Source organism: Polistes dominula, unplaced genomic scaffold, assembly GCF_049000335.1.
Source record: "Polistes dominula isolate Pdom_NZ unplaced genomic scaffold, Pdom_raw_medaka contig_77, whole genome shotgun sequence".
Classification (NCBI taxonomy): domain Eukaryota; kingdom Metazoa; phylum Arthropoda; class Insecta; order Hymenoptera; family Vespidae; genus Polistes; species Polistes dominula.
The window spans coordinates 1080001-1102756 of record NW_028301152.1 but is presented as its reverse complement, the minus strand read 5'-3'; the positions used below and the strand labels follow the sequence as shown (position 1 = coordinate 1102756).

Sequence of the window (22756 nt, the reverse complement as noted above, 5' to 3'; positions counted from 1 at the left end):
TTGTATTCTCTTCTTATTTAGTAACGCGGCCGTTTCATTGTCTCCCACCGCTCCGTTACATAGCCGCCTACCGCTCCGTTACATTTTTTCAAATGACACCCATTCTAAAGAAGTTTTCACTTCAAAAAGTTGACAGAAGACTAACTGAATTCTCATCTATACAGTGATATCGAAAATCGGTTTGTTTCGGTGACTTATAGTAGGTAAATACGAAAAATTGATTCTACATAGCCGCATTGGAAGTTACTTACGACTCGACCTAATAGATCATCTATATTTAAACTTATTTCTATGTAATATTTTATATTACATCACACAATGTCAAGATTTCATAATTTTTCATCAGTCTTATCTTACGTTTTGTTTATACTTTATATACTTTAACTGCTATCGATTATTTAATATTTAATTCAATTAACGATCAATTAAAACAATAAAGATAAAAATTATTTATTATAAAAATTATCTTTGTTAAATATAAATGAAAATTTTGTTCTATTCTTCTAGTGTAACGCGTTTATAAATTATAATATTTGAAGTGTAATTTTGTACGTTGAAGTTGATAATACCGTGTCTCGTCTCGTTGAATTCACAAAATATGCATAACCTAAGAAAAGGACAGTAATAATTCTACCGAATACATTAGCATACTTATTCAAAATGAATTTGAACCGAATTTTTACTTATTTGACTCCTCATTAGGGACATATTAACGTTAATCACCTTTTGAACAATTTTTATTTCAATAATATTTGATCTGTCCTATAGCATATTTCTACGAATAAAAATTCAATACAAAATTACTTATATATATATATATATAATATTATAAAACCATAATTACGTTTTGTCAAATGTAATATTTCTTATATATGATAATAAACGAACAAAAGGAAATAAATTAGAATGATTAGTTTTACCGAGTAATGCTTATAAATTATAATATTTAAAGTGCAATGTGTAAGATTAGATGTTAGATTGTAGATGTGAAAGTTGTGATAACGAATGTTTCATTTCATTGGACTTTCAAAATATATATATAATATATGTATGTAAAATATATAATATAAGCAAAGAGTATACTGTTAGCTAAGGACAGAAATGTAGAATATATTAGTATATTTATCTTGTTCTAATCAAAATTTAACTTATATATATATATAACCTAAAAGTTGCGGCAAAAAAGTCGTTAGCCCAACTAACTAGAGTGTTTAGTTAATTCGTAGAATATTTGGTGAATGTATGAATTAACTGCAAGCGATCAGTTAATTCATAGATTAGCTAGGTAATGTACATACTTACGACAGACATAATGTAAGTTTTAATATTACAATCAGTTAATTCGTAGATTAGATTCTACTCGTTCCATTACATAATTGGTATCATTAAACAGTGTTTTTTAATTATATACGCAATATAGTATAGTTTAAAGTGTTTAAAATAGTAATTTAAGCAGATTTCATCAATAAATAATATATATATATATTTTGACACGTTTAAAAGAGATGTACGTACGTGCATATATTCATGTATAAATAATGAGTATTTGGCAAGAGTTAAATTAAAGCTTACGAAATAGAACAATAAAGTTGATAAATATATCTGAGAATAAATAACAATCGAATAAAAGTCAGGATGAATGTTTATTTTCAATAAGATTGACACTAATATACATAGAAAATATTCGTATTTTTCGCGACTAAAAATAACTATTTCTCCGAGAGGAACAATGCGATGTAAAATGATGTTAAAATCCGTGTGTTACCAAAAATAGACACAGGGGTGGTGGATACATTTATGTTAAAATATATAGATATTTTTGTTATTAATTATTTTCTAAGAAAAATTTTTTAAAAGTTATACAATTTGTAGATATATACGTACAACTGTAAAATAATATATATTGTTAATGATTATTCGTTTAAAAAATGTCGTGATAATTATTATTGTTTTAAATAGAATTAGATTTGATTACTCATATAAACAACATTTTGTTTAAATATGTACTTTGAACAAAATTATTTTACCATTAATAGTATCGTTTTAAATAATATAAGATTTGTTTTTACAAATGTTTCCATAAAATCATAAATAACGAAGTTTATTTCGAAATAATTGTCACACCCTGTATATCTTGTTATCGACTCTTCCTTTGATCATAGATTAGAAATTGGAACGCAAGATGGCGCCCTTATATCACGTCGAAAATTTTGTTGTAAAACAAGGGGAAAAAGAAATTAACCTAAAATATTTTTTTTTTATTTCTACACACACACACACACACACACACACAAAACCATCAAAACAAAAACAAAAAGATTAACAAATAAAAAATAAAGATCATTGACAAAATTTGAATCATTGAAATTGTTTCGTGTAATGCGAAACAAATAAAAAGGGTACATTGAAATACGATAAAAAGATTTGGCGCGAAATAATGGCGCGTAAAAACTCCATTTTGTTTTTTTTTTTGTTTTTAAATGTTCACGATCGAACGGGGCCACCACACGCATAAACGTAGATCAAATAAATGAATATCGACGATAGCAATAATTCGAATGTTTCCGATTATCGTGTATCTCTTTGCACACGAATCTTTTTATCTACCAACTATCTTTCTCGATCTTTCTTTATCTATTTCCATCTATCTGTCTCTTTCATTGGTTCGGCATTGCCATACCATATCAGCACAGTTCGCGAAATAGCGAATCGTGTCACATATATTTTTTGGCAATTGTGTTCTTTCGAAATTATGTGAGAATGACTTTGGCATTAGTCCAGCGTTCTGTAGAATGCGAGCAAGGGGACACAAGTCGCCTCTATACGAAGAAAGAAAGAAAGAAAGAAAGAGAAAAAGAAAAAGAGAAAGAGAAAGAGAGAAAGAGAAAGAGAAAGAGAGAGAGCAACGAACTCTAGGAAGCTACGGACAAGACCTCTTCTCTGTCTTTCTCTTTTTGTTCCATCTTGCGTTTTACCCGGACGACGTTTCCGTTTGGCATCTCTTCTTCTTCCTCCACCTCCACCTCCACCACCTCCTCCTCCTTCTTCTTCTACTTCTCCTTCTCCTTTTCTTGTTCCTCTTCCTTCTCATCTTTCTCCGCCACCTCCAATTCTTCTTTCACCATTCCTCCTCATTCCACCTCCCCCCCCACCCCGGTTCGTTCAATTCGGAAGTCAAAAAGAACTTTCAAACTTTTCGAACGATCGACGAATCACCGTGGAAGATGTGATTCTCGATCATTATCACGCGTTAAAAACTTTCCTCGACCTTGTCACCGTACAACCCTTGACTTCTCAAATCCCCCCCCCTCCCCACGCCCTCCCCATCACTCTCTCTCTCTCTCTTTTTCTTTCTTTTTCTTTCACTCTCTTTCTAACTTTTGTCTTTTATTTTTTGGAAACTTGACTTTTTCTTTTTTCTTTTATTGGTTACTACTCGTCGAAGAAAGTAAAAGATAAAAATCTCTAAGTTGATTTAATCCGGATTAATCTGATCAAACGAAACCTGAACGAACGATCGTTAAGATCACGTGATTTCTAAACTAACTCTTCTACTCTTGTATCTGTTGTACCAATTACGACGAAAGGTAAAAGAAAAAGGAAAACAAAATATATATAAAACGAAAATGAAGAAGAAGATGAAGAAGAAGATGAAGAAGATGAAGAAGAGAAAGACGTGGAAGTAAGAAGAAAATTAAAAAATAAAAGGTAGGATAAACAAGTAGCAAGGATTGAGACCGTGATGAAAGTTAACAGAGTTAGTAGAAAGGTAAATTCAATATCTATCGAGTAATTAGCGATATTGGAATATCGAAATATTGACATTAAGAATATAGATTATGTGAGAAAGAGATCAAAAGAGATAGATAGATAGATAGTTAGATAGATAGATAGATAGATAGATAGATAGAGAAAGAAAGAAAGAAAGAAAGAAAAAGTGAACGAGTACACACGAGTTCACGAGGTTGAGTACACGTTAGACAGAAAATATTGATAGAATCATCGTTTCATAAAGAGTGGATGTGCGAGGGACGTACACCTTCTCTCCCCCCCCTCTCCCCCATTTACCCCCGTTCACCCGAGTCCCTCGAGCATCCCTACCACCACCACCACCACCAGCACCACCACCACCATTCGTTCTCGACTTCGTGCAGCAGGTGAACACAAAATATGGCCGGCCATTATTATTATGCGAAAATAAAACAAAAAAAAAAAGAAAGAAAATTCCTCCTCTTCCTTTATTTGATATTACCCCTTTTTGAAGAGAGAAATAGAGTCACGTGTTATCTCGTTTTAGGTCCTATCAAAAACTTGTTATCTTTTCTTGTTTTTTTTTTTTTTAATCTTAAAAATTTATCTACGAACGATTGGTAATTTTTAGTTGGTAATTTTTAGTAATTAATTTTTTTTCATTTTTATAACAATTCGACGTATGCTGTTAGATTTAAAACGATATTTATATATATATATATATATATATAAAAAATATTACAAAAAATTATTCTACACGTTTAATTTAAAATTAATACAAAATAAGATAAACAATTTGTAAAAAGAGACACGATCAAACAAAAATACAAATAGTTCGAATAAATGTTTATGACAAAAGAGAGAATGATAGAAAGTGAAGATGGAGGGGGTAGATGGTTGAGGGAAAGGTGCTGGAACAGAAAAAGAGAGAGAGAGAGAGAGTACATGATACTTGACAAGAAAAGTGAGAGAATTCGCAACGCTTGACTTTAACTTATTCATTTTTATCGAACGGCATTGACCAACGGGTAGAAGACGAGGCATCGTTTTTCCTCATCTTCCTGTGGTGTTCATCGTCGTCTTCTTCGTCTTCTTCGTCGTCGTCGTCGTCGTCGTCGTCGTCGTATTCGTCGCCGTACATCATAAAAGCAGCCTTGGCAGGGCTGCAAGCTCGTGTCGCGTGTTCCCGGGTTCATCGACATCTCGCGCTTCGATACGCGCGAGTACGCGCGAGAGAAGAGCAAAGTAATATCAGAATTCATCGCTCGAGAGCCGATTCCGTAGGGGGAGTTTGGGGGGAGTAGGTAGAAGGGGGTTTAGGGAGAACAGGGGGAAGGATGGGGGAGGGGGAGAAGGGGGGGTGGTGTTATACGTACGTTGGTGGTGCTTGAACATAAGGGGGTGAGGATGGGTTTCGTACATACGTAAGAAAGAAAAAGAAGAGAAAACGAAAGAGTGAGTGAGAGTGAGAGAGAGAGAGAAGAGTGTATGAGAATGTAAAAGAAAGAAGAAGAGAGAGAGAGAGAGAGTATGAGAAAGTACGATGAGAAGAGTAGATGAGAAAGAGTGAAAAGCTCTCTCTCTCTACTTCCTCGTGAACCTCTTCGAGAACGTTTATAAGCGGACTTTTAGGGCGGCTGCCGGATGGAGGTTAGGGTTGGCGTCGAGGGGAACAGCCATGGAGATTTGGGGTTAGTACGGTGGCCGTAGTGGTGGTGGTGGTGGTGGTGGTGGTGGTACTGGCAATGGTGGTGGTGATGGTGCCGTTGCCGCCACTGCTGCTGCTGCTGCTGCTGCTGCTGCTGCTGCTAGTGGTGGTCGTAGTGGTGGCGATGGTGGTGCTAGAGGTGGTGGTGGTGCTAGTGGTGGTGATGGTGGTGGTGGAAACGGTGGTGATGAGCGCGGCCAACTGCGCAGACCCCGAGTCTTTCGGGGAGCGACGAGTACGTAACACAACTCGGAACGAGTCAGTGAGGATCCGTGGCTCCTCTTTGCAGTGCACGTTGAAATCTCAGGGAGAGTCTTTCGTCTTTCTCTTTCTTTCTCTTTCTCTTTCTCTCTCTCTCTATCTCTATCTTTCTTCCTCTTTCTCTATCTATCTACCTATCTATCCATATTATATATATATAGCTATCCATTTATATATCTATCTTTCTCCGTCCCTCTTTTCTTTCATCATTCTCACCTGGTCTCTTCTATTCTCTCGACTTCTTTTTATTTTAAAACCACTCGTGTGTCTCCTCTTGCATCATTTTTCTCCTTTACCCACAGATCATCATCATCATCATCATCATCATCATCATCTTCGTAGTCTTCGTAGTCGTTGTCGTCGTTTCTTGGCAATTCTTTTCTCCTCTTAACAACTCTTACCTATCCCTCTTCTTATTCCCTCTCGAAAAATCCCTACCACCACCTTGATAACTCGTTAACTCACTCACTCCACTCACTCCACTCACTCCACTCTTTTCTTCTTGTTGTCTTTTTCTTTTCCTCTCACCTGTCCGTTCATCTCTCTCTTTTCTCTCTCTATCTCTTTCTTTCTCTTTCTTTCTATCTATCTATCTCTCTGTCTCTGTCTCTCTCACGAAGACTCTCGCGCGGCATCTCCCTCTCGAATTTTTATGGCAACGAAACAACACGCGTTGCCTCCTCTCGCGACGAACGTCGTGCTTCTCCCGTCTCACAATGCAATCACGTGGAGGTATGATCGTTCGATCGGTTTAGTAAAAGTCATCGATGTCAGTTAATCAACATTATTATTGTTCTCATCGTTTTCGTTTTCCTCGTTTTATCATTAAATTAATTAACAACAACAATAATAATAAATAATAATAATAATAATAACAACAACAATTACAACCAACAACAACATCAACAACAACAACAGCAAACAAGGATAAACTTAATAATTGATCATTAAGTTTCATTTTTTTTTTTTTTTTTTTTTTTTATATAAAACTTATCTTCGTTTCGACAATCTTTCACGTTTATCCAAGAAAAGGAGATATTATTATTATTCAAGATTGGATCAGGTCGATGTACTGCACGACACCGAGGGAATCGAGTGACGCCTCACTTCCGTCGGGGTGAGTATCGTTGCCTTTATTTTCTAAAAAAAAAAAAAAAAAAAATCCGAATAAAAAAAGAGAAGAGAAGAGAAGAGAAAAAAAAGGAAAAGAAAAGAAAAGAAAAGAAAAGAAAAGAAAAGGTGTAGGAGAACAAAATTTTTACCCAATCCTGAAGAACACTTTTGTCGAGGTAAAAAAGAAAATAAGAAAAATAATCGACGAAGAATACAACCCTCCCTACCTCCCCCCCCCGCTTTCTTCATTTTCTCATTCTCGACACTCATGTCAGTCCCCCTTTCTCCCCTCTTTTCCTCTTTTCCTCGCCACAGTTAAAAGATCCTCGTTCCGCCCATTTCCTACGTTTTCCTTCGAAAACGAATTTTCCGTAGGGTTTGCTCGTTCGACGATACGTCGGGGGTTCGTTCTTTTTAAATCTTTAGCCCCCCCCCCCACCCACCCCTCACCCCCTCATCCCCTCACCCCCTCCCATTTAAACATTTACCGGATACCCGTATTTCCATTTCACGGTACTCAATTCTTATTGCATTGGACTGGATACGTAAATTTTTAGGACACTATAAAAAAAAAACTTCGTAAACTCTTTTTTCTCTCTCTCTCTCTCTCTCTCTCTCTCTCTGTCTATTTCTCTCATCAAACTTATCCGCAATTGGAAAGTTAGAAGAGGAGGGCCTTTTTGGCTTTTGATTTTTCACCATTTAATATCCAAGCATTTTCGAATAAAACTACTTTTTAGTACTTGTTCCATACCAACCAACCTATCCACCTACTTCTAACCTCGAGCATGTTCTTTGATCGTTAACGCAATTACCACTCGGCTGAAACATTCATGATGACGTCTTTCTGTACCTCTCTTATCTCGTAGAAAAACTTCCCTCAAAGAAGACACACACGTTCATTCACTGTCTTTCATTCTCTCTCTCTCTCTCTCTCTTTCTCAAATATATTCCCCCTCTTTTATATCATTATAAATCTTTTAATCTTTTCCACGCTTTTTCTTCTTTTTTTTTTTTTTTAAACATTAAATAATCATTCAAATGTCTAATTAGAAGAAGAAGAAGAAGAAGAAGAAGAAGAAGAAGAAGAAGAAGAAGAAGAAGAAAAATAAAATAGAAAATAATAATAAAATACATTTTCATTTCACAATCGATCCATCCTTCTTATTTAATTATATATATATATATATATAATTTTTCTTTTTTTTTTTTTTTTTTTAATAATACGTATCAAATAGAAATCACGTTAGATTATTCGCTATCATCTTTCTTAACAAATTGGAACGAGGCTCTTACGGGTACGTAAAGCGGCTATCGATTTCCATAATTAATTTCCCGATGCCGTGGATATAGTTAATCCTGGCTGTACAGCAACTCTCATTCCCTCATTCTCTTTCTTTCTTTTTTTATTTTCATCTCTCTCTCACTCTATCACTCTCTCTCTCTTTCTATCTCTCTCTCTCTCTCAGTTTCCGTTCGATGGTCGAGACGCGGGCGAGTAATGAAATGCACCCTTCCTCCTCCTTTTGCCTCTGTTTAGGCGACATTATTATTCCTCGGGCCGACGACGAGAACCGCCGGCGGCACTGCCAACTGGGAGTCAAAGTATTCTCAACTTACTAGCTTGCTACCGAGTACGTACGAGCGGCTTACGTATCGTCGAACAGGGAATTAAGTACATAGTACGTTACCTTTAGTTCGTCCTTGTCCCTACAACACGAGTATATACACTTTCTTATCGAATTAAATTTTAACGCTCACTCTTCTTTTTCCAACCCCCCCCCCCCCTCATCTCTTACTCTCTTTCTCTCTCTATGTGTGTGTGTGTGTGTGTTTTTTTTTGCTTCTTATTCACTCTCTTTCGTTTCTCTTTGAGGAACGGAGTCGTAATTGAAAACGGGTCAGGCACGTTTTACACGTCCTATCCAACGACTACTACTACTACTATTACTACTACTACTGCACACCTACCTACCTACCTACCTACATACCTACCTACCTATCTTGACGTTAACGTCAACGTAGTTTGAGTTTTTCGTCACAGTGCAACCCAACGCACTGTGTTTAACAACATCCAACCCGTCAACGTTTAAGCTCACTTTGAACTTTTACATAGCCAAGCCACTTCTTCTTCTTCTTCTGCCATTTATTTTCATATGCCTCTTTAATGACACCGTTAGTCTCTTTTTTCTATTTTTTCTATTTTTTTTATTCTTCTTAAAAGTGAAACGTCAAAACGGTTCTCTCTCCTTGGTAGGAGTGTAAAAAAAAAAAAACAAAAATGAATATACGTATTAACAAATTCTCCCCATCTTCATCAATCCTCTAAACAGTCATCATTGAATTGCAAAAAAAAAAGATAATTTTATAATATACTTACATTTGATATTTTTTAAAATAAATATTATTACATATAGTGTGTTTGATAACGATTGAAAAATGAAATTTCCATAGGCCGATGAAATTTCTCATTTCTCGGTTGTTTTAATTATTTCGTGGGGATTTAAATCGTCTAACTTTTTCGTGAGAGTTCTCCCTTGAGAGTAGAAGAAGAAGAAGTAGAAGAAGAAGAGAGGAAAAATAAAAGAAAGGGTGAGAGAATGAGAGAGAGAGAGAGGGGTTTTGATAAATGAAGATGAGATGCCTGCAGAGATGCATTGAGCATCATCGATCAAAGACCACTGGATGCTTCGTTAATCCTCTCCTAGTGCAATTTCCGTTCGACCAAATCGTCCTCCTCCATGATTTTATTCATTCCAAACTAGGTAGTTGTACGTGTCGAATGGTTTGTAAGAGGGGTTCACCCATTGACCATCATTTCATTTTCACTGAAACGTTTTTTTTCAATTTTATTGATTACTATTATATTACGTCAATTTTTATATTCGTCATATTCAAAAAGATTAATCCTTTGAATTTGTTTACAATATTTCTATATATATATATATATATTATAAATATAATATTATACGTAAAAAAAATAATATATAAGAAATACTTACAAATAAATCGGAATATAATGCTTACAGATAATTTCATATTTTTCTTATAAAAAGAAACAAAATCCAATCACATTCCGTTTCCCTACAAAAAATTTTTCCAATCAACTAATATTCACATCTATTTACGGAAAATTAACTTTCCAAATAATCGGTTTTAATGTTCTCGGAAAATCGTCAAATTTATCCACACAGTGGTGCAACTCGTTCGGGAGACACAAACTTGCAATTAGATGAGCGGAACATTATCTTGTCGAGTTGTTCGAACAATTCGCATTTGTTAACTATATATATACATATATATATATACACGTATTCCCATATATATGCCCCCTACTTATCTCTCCACCATACCCACACACACACCTACACATACACAATCCAATACTATATATACTATTGTCGAATGAACGAATAGCAAGAGGCAATCTGAGAGACAAGACGATTACTTATTCCCCCTCCCTCCCTCCCTCCCTCCCATTTTCCCCGTCTGTCTGTCTGTCTGTCTGTCTGTCTCTCCCATCACCTTCTACCATTCCTCTAATTCATACTAGTAGCGTGTCCGTGGATTTGAGTTAATTCGACGAAATCGCGTGACGAAGAAGAAGAAGAAGAAGAAGAAGAAGAAACAGGACTTCCTAAACTAACGAAACACACAACAAGGTTAACCTTATCCCGTTCAATTTTCGGACCACTTATTACAAAGGGAAGAGAGAATAAGAGAAAGAGAAAGAGAAGGATGAAACGTTCCTAGATTCTCATAATATATCGTCGTCGTCTCTCGGTAACTGCGGAAATATGCATTTACGAAGGGTAGTGAGAAGAAGGGGTGGTTTTAATGGGTGGTGGTATTGGTGTAGCTAACAGTAATAGTAGTAGTAGTAGGAGTAATACTAGGATGAGAGAAAGGGAAAAGAGAAGGAGATGGGTGGTGGGAGGAGAGAAATAGTGTGGGAGGGGAGGGGGGATGGGAAGGGGGAAGGAAGGTGGAATAGAGGAGTAGGGTTATATAGGATCGGAGCGCCGGAAATCACGGTGGAAAAGGACGGTGGAAAGCTCGCAAGAAATTTTAATAACCGGGCGATACGATCGAGTCTGCGGCACACGGCTGGGGCTTCGGTTAGGCTACGCTAAATCACAGCGCACCTGGTGCTCTTACTACTACTACTACTACTACTACTACTACTGCTCACACTCTCTCTTTCTCTCTTTTACTCTTTTTTTCTCTCTCTTGTTTTCTCACTCACTTTGAAAGACCAGGGATAGAGGTGTGTATTTGTTCGTGCACGCACACACACGCTGGATTACCTTCTTTCTTTTCTTACCTACCTAAACGTATTCTCTGTCTCATTCTATTTATTTCTCTTATGTTTTTCTTTTTCTTTCTTCCTCCTCCTCCTCTTCTTCTTCTATTTCTTCTTATTCTTATTCTACTTTTTGTTCTTCCGAAGAAGTCTTTGGCTTTACTGCTCGTAACCCTAATCTTTTCCTTCTTCTTTTGCTCGTTCATCAGCTGGCTGCTTTTTCTCTTTCACTTCAAGTCTCTTTTCTTTAGTTGTCTTTCTCTCTCTCTCTCTCTCTCTCTTTCTTTCTCTTTCTCTTTTGGGCGTTCACCGTTCATCATCCATCTCATTCTCATCCTCTCGAATTAAGCAACCCCACAAACAAGCAAAAGGTTCGTGGAAAAGGCGAAGGCTATAAATATGACGTGGAAGGTCGAATAGGGCTGTGAAAAGATTGAGAGAAAGAGAAAAAGAGAGAGAGAGAGAAAGAGAGAGAATGAGTTGTTAAGGGGTGGGTGGGTAAGTGGGGAGAAACAGGGGTAGCGAGAATGGAACTAAGAAGAAGAAGACTCACTATCCTCCGTACAATGCGTATCGCGGCAATCCTATTTTCAGAGATACTCATCTCTCTCTCTTTCTCTCTCTCTCTCTCTCTCGCTCATTTGATCTCTTCGAACCATCTCTATACTACCATCGTTAAAATCAGAAGGGGAACTAAACCGTACTTTGCTTCCCCTATTGGCACCTCGAATTTACCACTAAATGTGCGTCTCTTTTTTTACCTGCTCGTCTTCTTCTTCTTCTTCTTCTTCTTCTTCTTCCTCTTCCTTTAACTCATCCTTCTTATTTCTCTTTTTTTTTTTCCTTTCCATCCTCCTGAACGATTTTAAATGCCACGTAATAGAACGGGGAAACGAGAGGAGGGACTAGGGGTAGGTGGATGGGGAAGGGGGGAGGGGAGAAGGAGAGGGGGCTCAATCTTCGTGCTCAAACTTTCGAGCTACGAGATAAATCAACGTTGTTCGTTTAAAGTATGTTTTAGGGAGAGGAATAAAAAGAGACAGGGGGGAAACGGGTGGGGGGGGGGTGATGGTAGTTTTTCGAGTGAAAAGAATTCGACGTTCTTCTGTATATATATATAGTTGAAAAAGTCTGTCTCTTTCTCTCTCTCTCTCTTTCATTTCTTTTTCTATGACTATTTCTATCTTTATACGTTTAGTAAAAATGAAATCTTTTGAAGTTATGTATCTATAAAAACACATTTTTTGTCGACTATTATCAAAAAGTTAACTGACATTTAATATGAACTTAAGATGATAATAGTCCCATTTGATGGGGGGGGGGGACTACACTTTAAGTATACACATATACACATCCCATACATATAAATATTATATTAGGTCTATCGAAAAGTTCGTTCGTTTGTACGTTGTGACAAATATCGGTTGAATTTTGTGTATCTTGTTTTTTTTTTTTTTTTTTTTTTTTTTTTAAATGCAATATACAAATTGTCATCAAGCTGTGATTAAAAAATTATAAATAATGATGATAATTATATTATTGAATAAATATTAATCAATTCACCAGAGATATGTTTTATTCTAAAAATGGACAAAAACGTTTCCGATAGATTTGATATTATAAATCATTTATATATCACTTACACATATATATATATAGTATGTAAATGTCGATAGAATAAAAAAAAAAAGAAAAAAAACCGTGGATGAAGGGAAAAAGATTTGCTTGGTCAAATTTTCAATTCAATCGACCAACCGGACTTAGCTAGTCAGTTCATTCGAGGTAGTAGAGTAAGTAAGTATCTACCATCTAACTATACCTATATATATATACATATATACAAGACGGGTTTATGCACTTACACACATTATACACATACTCACACAAATAATACGTACATACATCCATACATAAATGCATACATATATACGTACGTACGTACGTACGTACATATATGTATACGTATATAGATAGATAGATAGATAAAGAAGGGAGATAGATAGACGTATATAGATAGGTAGAAGTATACCGTTACCGTGAACATAATAGAAATCGATGGGGGCAGCCGGTTACCACCGTACACGGCTTTTCGTCCTTTCAACCCAGAGAGGTCCGACGATCGGGCGCGTTAAGTCGCGCGTACGTTTTCAATCACTTGCCGATCCACGAAATAGTTCTACTTTACGATACCCCCACCCCCAACCCCCAACCCCCTCCTGTTTGAACAGAACTTCTATCTTCTGGTTTAACGAAAGAGAGAGAGAGAGATGAAAAGAGATAGATATATAGATAAATAGGTTAGATAAAGAGAGAGAGAGAGAGAGAGAGAAAGAAAATGAGATGAAAAGAAACAGTAAGAACAACAAAGAGAAAGTTACTGTGGAAAATGAATAAAAAAGAAATAATGAAAGAGAGTTAGTTAGTTGTATGAAGAGAGAGAATGTGAAATAGAGAAAAACAATGAGACAGAAAAGAAGTTGAGAGAAAAAGAGGAATAGAAAGAGAAATAATGTTAAAAGAAAGAGATAGAGAGAGAGAGTTAGAAAGAGAGAACTAAAAGAAATGGGGAAAAAAATAGATAGATAGAAAGTGATAGATAAGAAAAGATAAAGAAAGATAAAACAAGATAAAGAAAGAGTTAAGGTTCAAGAGAGAGAGAGAGCGAGAGTAGCTGGATTCCTGTAGCAAGCTTATGTGTTTATATATATATATATATATTCATGTATATATGTATCCACTTATGTATCCATTTATGTATTAGTGTACACGTGAGTCCTGGTAGTATACCGATTACTCTTGCTTCGCAAACAGACCGACACGTTTCTCTACAAGAAAATGGACAAGCGAATTACATCAATCGTCTACACGACACAACATACAACACATAACACACACACACACATGACATAGACAAGAAGAACAAACATAATAAAAGATAATGTTATCGTTTAGTAGAGAGAAAATCTTGATGGAGTCTTTAACTAAACGAGTCGATAAAAAAACTGCCGATACGAGTGGTCGGTGGGGGGTGGGGTGGGGTGGAGGTTGAGCTGAAGGTGTTGTGTGTGCGCTCGTTCGATAAACGATCAACAAACTATTTTATCGGTTGTCGATTTGTTTTTTTGTTTTTATTTTATTTTCTTTTCTCTTCATTGATGCTAAAAGCACACACACACACACACACACATATATATATATAAATAAATAAATAAACATGGGATATATACACATGGCGAATAATAATTGATTTTGATCGGAAAGCATGCGATTTACGTTTCCTCCCTTTTGTTCGATCCAATCGAATGTAACCTAACCTATGAAACGTTCCTATATCATTATTATATTATTAACACTCATTATGCATACATACATACATACATATATATATTTATACTTATACACACATGTACACTTTTGTATTATGTTCACTATACCCTTTATATGTATATATGTGTGTAGCGTGTATACTTCATACAAAATTATCTGAAGAGGTGGGGGTGGGGGTAAACGGGCTATCGCGAAATTAGAAAAACATTGCCCCCATTAAATTATTCAACTCGGTCGTTATGTAAATTTGTCGAACGTTAATGAAACGTTTATATATCTTTTCCCCACCACCCCACCCCCACCCTCCCCAACCCTTTTATTGTAAATTAATCATCAAACGCGAATATTTGTCAGTCTCAATAAGATCTTCGATATCATTATAATCGACTAGATGAAAAGTTAAGATGAACAAAATCAAGCTTTTATTATTTCTCATTCCTTTCTTTCATTCTTTCATTCTTTCATTCTTTCACTTGCTTTGTTCGATCCCTTCGGTCGAACGTTCGTGTTCTTAGGTACGCTAAAGAAAAAACGTTAATATCGTTGGAATTGGTACTAAAAAGCGTCAAGAACAATCGGTCGCCTTTAGCGTGCCCGGACCATTAATCAGCATCGACGAATTGCCAACTTGGAATCTCATAAATTGCAATACAACTTCTCTTTCCCTTCCACTTTTTTCCACTTCCGTTTACTCTCTCTCTCTCTCTCTCATTTTCTTTCTCTTACACTTTACCTCTTTTCAACCTGTTCACCCTACTCTAGTCATCCCCCTCTCTCTCTCTCTCTCTCTCGTTCCTTTTACTACCCTTCCCGGCCACCCTCCCGCATAGTCAGGTCGCTTATCGCACGATTTATTCGCGCACGCGTGCACGTTACGTTTTATAGCAGGCAAGGAGGCTTCTCAATGAGGGAAGATTTATTGGCGAACTTGTTGGTCGTGTAAAATAAACATGGCCACGCTTTAACAGTCCTCCACCTTACCCTTATCCTCCTTCCCCTACCCCTTCCCCCTTCCCCTCTCCACCCCCTGCCCTTGTTTATTTTATCTTTCTCTTCTCGAGTCTCATATGAAAAGAATGTGAAGGTAGAGATAAGTAGTAAAGATGGTAGGTAGTCTTTAAAATATAATTTTTCTTTTTTTTTTTTTTTCATCCGTTTGTATTATATTTATTTTTTTTTTTTTTAATTGTTTGTTTATTCGTTTGATTTTTATTTTTTTTTTTTTATTTATTTATTTATTTCTGTCGATATATGTACATTCAATTGATTTTCATATCGGTATTCCTACCTTTTTGATTTTTCGTAGTATTTTTGTTTTTTTTTTTTGTATTATCATCATTATTATCATTATTATTATTATTATTATTATTATTATTATTATTGTTATATGTATTTTTTTATTATTTGGAAGTTTTAACGTTTTTATTTTTTTTATTTTTTCTCTTCTACTTCTACCTCTACTTCTTCTTCTTTATGATTTCATATTTTTTATTTTTTTTCCAGAGAACGCGCGTGTTGTTTGATATTATTTGAAAGATGAAAATTATATTTTTTATTAAATTCCTTTCTCTTTGATATTATTTTCAATATATATATATATGTATATATATATATATATATATATATATTGTATATGTATGTATTATACATAAAACATTTTTGGTCACTGATTTTGTTTTAAATATAACGATCATGTATTTGAATATTAACAAATATTGTATTATTGTTTTATTTTAATATTCTTTATGACTGTATATTTATGTTATCTATTAGATATCGTTTTAAACATATATATTATTATTATTATTATTATTTCTATTTTTCTTTGTGTCTAATAGAAATTATTTTTATTACGCTGAATACATAACAACACTAAGTAACTCTAAAATACTACACACACATTATAATAATAATAATAATAACGATATTAAAAAAATAAACATTAAACATCAAACATAAAACATAGAAATGTACTCTTTTAAATGACTTCAATTCATTTAATTAAAATTGTATATAAAACCTTAAAAATAAATCAAATTCAAATGGGTTGATATTCATTCCAACATATATCTCCTTTATCTAATAATTTTTCAAACATAATAATTATTTTCTCACACGTCTTTAAGTCCAATGAATTACCTTATACCGCCTTATTGCGATTATAAATTGAGATATAAACTATTCTATCTTTCAAGTTGAATAAAACTGCATACAGTGTGCAAAATTTGATTCAAATCATTTCAGTAGTTTAGGAGTCCATTGCGGACAAACAACGTGACACGTAATTTATATATATATTAAGATAAGAAGATTACATTAAGTATTCTATTTTATTTAAAAAAAAAAATTATCTATTTTAATTGTATCTAATATATAACAGTTGAAATCTAATGTAAATCATAAAAGGTATATAATTATTTTTAATATTAATTATTAAATGTTATAAATATAAAAGTAAAATAAATATTTATTCATCTTACTATCCCCTTTTATATCGTTCTTTTATACTGTTTTTTCTTTTTCTAAAAAAGCTTCCCTCCCTTCTCTCTCTCTCTCTCTCTCTCTCTCTCTTTCATTTTTTCATTTTGGTGTATGTCTTTTCTCTGTATGTTAAGTTAGGTGAACTTGCGCACCTGCACTTTAACTCTGCACTCCTCGAAGAGGTCCGCGAATATCGGGTTTTGCTTTTGTAACGACGCTTTGTGCTCAAGGCAGCATTGTTTACCGGTTGGTTCCCTGTTGTTCCCTCTTGGAACCTTTTTCTCTCTTTTTCCTCTGAGGTGCTTACCAAGGAACTCGCTTGCTCGCTCATGATTCAGGAAACACGCTTGTGAAACGTTTCTTTTGTCTCGAACAATCGTCCCCTATTAATTGAATCGAACTCTGTGCTATGTATGTGTGTAAGTATATTACATACATACATATATACCAACAAACAAACCATACATATATTATATCTACAAACGTACCTATTTATTTTCTTTAAATTCGAGATTTGATTATCCAAGAGCACAATGTCGCGATAATGAACGCGAGAACTGTACGTTAACTTTCATGGGAACGTACGTTACGAATGTGTGTGTGTATATATATATATATAAAAATTCAATGTCATATTGTTAGTTTTCAATGAACTACGAAACTACTGAACTGAGATTTAATGACATTATTTGTTGATTTTAGTTTAGATTGTTTTTATCGCGATTATTTGAATGATTTTATTGCTAATTTAAGGATTTCTTATTTAGAGGTTATCTACGTCTTTCAGTTCTAAAAGTTTTCAATAGATGGGGCTGTATTACAATTCAATTATTTTTCAGGTTTTTTTTTTCAGATTTACATATGACATAACTGACCATTTCTTTTTATATTTGTTTTTTTTTTTTTCGTGTATTATTATTTTATATATTTCATTCTAATTGTGGTATTATTTTTAATGTTGTTGTTATAATTTACTAAATAATTTAAAATTATATTAAATCAACATTTTGTAACAAAGCTATAGAAATGTGTGGAACATCATAGTATCTTAATATATATATATATATATATATATAAATTACGTGTCACGTTGTTTGTCCGCAATGGACTCCTAAAGTACTGAACTGATTTGAATAAAATTTGACACACTGTGTGAAATTTCATTCAACTTGAAAGATAGGATAGTTTATATCTTAATTTATAATCGGTATAAGGTAATTCGTTGACTTAAAGACGTGTGTATCAGACTGATTGTGAACCATAGCAACGCATGATGGAGCACCTCTAGTATATATATATTTTTTCCCCTTGGTTCATTTCAAAACGTTGTTTTTTTTTTTTGTCAAATGTGTCTCATGAGAAGAAGAGAGAGAGAGAGAGAAGAGAGAGAGAGATGGTCTTATTTTCAACCCCGATGTTCGTCATTTGTCGTTTTTATATCCATTCGTCAAAATTTAATGACGCGCACTAGAAATGATGTCCTATGCAAGAAATTATCTGCATTTTTCTTGTTTTTTTTTTTTTCTTTTTCTTTTCATCGTTATTCCTTTTCTATGAATAAAAAAAAAAAAAGAGAAAAAAACTCTTCCGTTTTATTCTCCCATTTTTTGTTGTTGTTGTTTTTTTTTTTATCCTAATGAAATTCTCCAAATTCCAAGTTCACATCATTCGTCGGAGTTTAGAGATAGAAAAAAAGAAAAAGAAAAGATGTGTACAGAAAAAAGAAAAAAAAGAGAGAGAGAGAGAGAGAGAGAGAGGAAATTACTATGATGTTTGACGTGAAAGGAGTGAGACTAGAAGTTCTTTTACTGCTTTAGCTTCTTTCATATACAGTGTGGAACATTTAAAAAATACGAAAATATGGAAATGTATACTAAATAACTTCGTTATTTCTACTTGTATTTTTTTTTTTAATAGGAATGATGCTAATGTAAAATGTAATAAAATAGTGAATTATTTTTGTTGAATATTATTAAAGAAATTGAGTAATAATGTAATTAGAAATTTTGAACGTTTGTTTACTTACAAATATTTCAATTAAAACAAATGAATAATTTTTAACAGGAAATTTAAAAAAATATAAATCAATTACCGTAATAAACAAACAACAGAAAAAAACAAAATCAAATAATAAAATTCAAAATCTTTGAATTAAATATTTTTGACAATAACAAATTCAAACTGAAAAACAAAATCAAATAATACAACTCAAAATCTTTGAATTAAATATTTTTGACAATAACAAATTTTATTATATTTATTATTTTTATTAATTTAATTTTTAATATATTTTAGAATTATTATAGTATTAATTTACGATATTATCTTATAATATTATTTTATTAATTTTATTTTTCATATTTTATATATTTTATTTAATATTTTTATATTAAAAAAAAAAAAAAAAAAGGATTCTATTATTAACAAAACACAAAATTAATTTCAAATATAATATAACACAGTTATTCAAAAGTATTTCTATATAACCATAGATACATAACCGAGATATTAAAGTATTCGAGAATTAAAATGTGTGTGTGGTTCACCCTATATATACCTAAATACACATATGTATGCATATGTAACATACACGTGCCTATTCTTGATATTTCGAACGTGAGATACTTCTTCCTACGCTGTTTTCTCCTTTAGCTAGCCTAGCCTAGCTAGCTAGTGTTTGTAGCACCATCCATACGCATATTTAGTCTTCTAATCCTCTATACGGTGGCAAGTTAATTCCGATATACGAGGGCCCTCGTTGAAAAGAGAACTCAACCGTATTATTCTCATGCGTTATACGCACACCCGGATTTCTCTCCCTCGAAGATTCCGTTACTTTCTCTTTCTCTCTCTTTCTCTCTTTTCCTTTTTTTTCTTTCTTTCTCTTTTTCATGACTATCGATCATTTTCTTTTTCTCCCCACCCCACAGCTTTTCTTTTTCTCTTTTCTATCTCTCTTTCTTTATTATCTCTTATATATATATATATATATATTATATACATAGATATCTACACGAATACATGATGAAACACGTGGTAGATACATAGATCGTTGTAAATCATTGTAATTCTTATTTCAAGATTGATAGCACCACTTTTTATTTCTTCTTCTTCTTCTTCTTCTTCTTCTTCTTCTTCTTCTTCTTCTTCATCTTCTTTTTATTTTATTTTTCTTATTCATATCCAATCCGTTTATGTATATTGTATGATTTATACATAAGTATAAGAAATAGATTTGATTTAACGATATGAATTACAAAATGGTATTCCTTTTGTGAATATTAAATTGTTTTACGATGCATAATTTATTATTAACATATATATAGATATATATATATCTATATATATATATGTCAATAATTGTGTGAATGTAAACTAATAATTCAAATGCATTGAAATCAAATCATTGTGAAAATGTTTATTTTATGATTTATATTGTAATATGAATAATATTGTTATTTTGAAATAATAATGAATTAAATGAAATATAAAATTGGTATTCTTGTTGTATATTTTATAATATTGATAATTATAAAAAAACAATATGAATCGTACAATTTATTTAAGAAAATAATGAAAATGTTTTTTTGGGGTACTTACGTATTAAAGCCACCGCAGCAAAAATTTGGTACTGAACAGAAACCCTGAGGTAACTTTGACGCAACCCTGACGAAACCCTGACGAAACCCTGACGAAACCCTGACAGTTGCTATATGCAAACAACAAAGTTGTTTTGTGCAAACAACATGATTGCTTTTTATTGGCACATTAGCGGAATTTTTGTTGCATTGACGTTAAGGGGTAACACCACTATAGAGCTCGAAAAAAAGCTTCTTTTTGGAAATTTTTGTAGCGAAAACTAAATGACGAATAGAATTTCTTTTTTGAGGGTTGGTTAATCATATATTGAACTATGTACACAAATATTTTTATTGATTTTAGATAGAAAATGGCATAGAAAAAAGTCGTTTCGAGAAAAACGCGTTCAAAGTTTAGCGTTCGCGTTTAGCGCCAAGTTGAGGCGGCACACTTAAATAAATGTTTAATCGATAAATAATGCGAATTTCATTCTACAAATTTGTCAGGCACATTTGTAAGATGGTATACTGACTATTTATGGAAAAAAAAAAAAAAAATATTCGTTTTTACATGTATGGCCGGCTTTAATTAATCTTATGACACAAATTACGGTCACATATGTATATGGAAATCATGTAAGATCTATAATTTGTCGGATCATTAAAATTCTTTCATAGATATCGATAATTTTTTATTTTTATGCTCTTTGACTGTATTAATTAATTAATTATTTTTCTGTATATATATATATATATATATATATATATTATTTATATGTATGCGTATGAAGAAATATTATCTATGTGAATCAAGTTTGTTCAATATAAAGAAAAAGAAAAAAAGAAAGTTAATTTTGCTAATTGATATTAGGTTAATTGAAATGAAATATTTGGATAGATTTTAATAAAATTATTATTATTATTATTATTATTATTATTATTATTATTATTATTATTATTATTATTATTATTATAATATCGTATTTTAATTTATGAATTAATTAAAATTTTTCAACTATGATTTTTACGTTAAACCGAAATAATTGAAATTTTTGTGAAACCATCACCACTACCACTACATTCTATGGAATGTTTTTGAACGTTATATAGCTAGGATTAGATGGAATTAAAATGTAACATGAAATATGACGTTCCACATTGGCATCGTTCAATCGATTCTACAAAATCTATCTATCTATCTATCTATCTATCTATCTATCTATGGAAATATATCGAACGATTTAAATATCCTCAATTGGTTATTCGAATCAAAGTTAGTATTTTTAATTAGCTCGAGTGAATCGTACTGAAATAAAAAAATAAAAAAGGCAAAAAAATTCAAAGAGATAGAGAGAGAGAGAGAGAGAGAGAAATTGAAGATAAATGAGAGAAGTAGTGAAAGAGTGAGAGAGAAGAGGAAAATTAGGAAAAAAAAAAAATAAAAAACAAAAAAGGAAAAAGAAAAATAATAAAAAAACAAAAGAAAGACAAAAAAAAGAGTGTGTAAGAAAAATAACGAGTGAAAGGTAAGAAAGTTAATAAGAGAGAGAGAGAGAGAGAGAGAGAGAGAGAAAAAAATTAGTAAAAGAAAAAGAGAAAAAGAGAGAAAGGGAGAGTTAACGAGAGAGTTTATAAGAGAGTGTATAAAAAGAAAAGGAAAGAGAAAGAGAAAGAGAGATAGATAGATAGAGAGAGAAATAATTAAATAAAGTGTATAAGAATGAGAAAGAAAATATACGAATAAGTTAAAATAGAATGAAACAGAATGAAAGTAAGAAAGAAAGAAAGAAAGAGAGAGAGAGAGATAAGATGTGAGTTAAAGTAAAATTTAAGAGAGACTGACAATGATAAAAAAAAAAAATAATCGAAAAGAGAAAGAAAGAGAGAGAGAAAATGTGAGTTAGAGAGAAAGTTAATGAGAATGACTGACACTGAAAGAAAAAAAAAAAACTGATTTGTATGAAAGAAATAAAAAAAGAAAGAAAGAAATAAAGAGAAAGAGAAAGAGAAGTCGTGAATATCGAGTTGATACAAACACACACACACATATACACACACACATACCTTTTCAAATACTTAAATCGACGCGACGATGTGCATCGAACGATGTCGAAGCATTGAACTGGTCGCGTTTCCCTTTCTGGAAATCGTCAATCTTCTCGCATTTTTCTTGTCCTTTTCTTTCATTCCTTTTTTTCCTATTTTCTCTTTCCTTTTTTTTTTTTTTTTTTCCTA

General features: G+C 32.9%; 1 protein-coding gene and 1 long non-coding RNA gene across 2 annotated transcripts in view; one reads left to right on the top strand and one right to left on the bottom strand.

Annotated features, from left to right (window-relative positions):
- Nucleotides 1–22756, bottom strand: part of LOC149030639 (uncharacterized) — a 28499-nt gene that overhangs the window by 3252 nt on the left and 2491 nt on the right. The window contains exon 2 of the long non-coding RNA XR_016178480.1: nucleotides 22586–22756. This exon is cut by the window's right edge and continues 1578 nt beyond it. This is a non-coding gene — a long non-coding RNA (uncharacterized LOC149030639). The remainder of the gene's footprint in view (nucleotides 1–22585) is intronic.
- The window catches only part of LOC107064076 (uncharacterized), a 40042-nt gene continuing 22975 nt past the window's right edge, over nucleotides 5690–22756 (top strand). The window contains exon 1 of the mRNA XM_089178202.1: nucleotides 5690–6836. The gene's annotated coding sequence lies outside the window, so the exon portion shown is untranslated. The remainder of the gene's footprint in view (nucleotides 6837–22756) is intronic.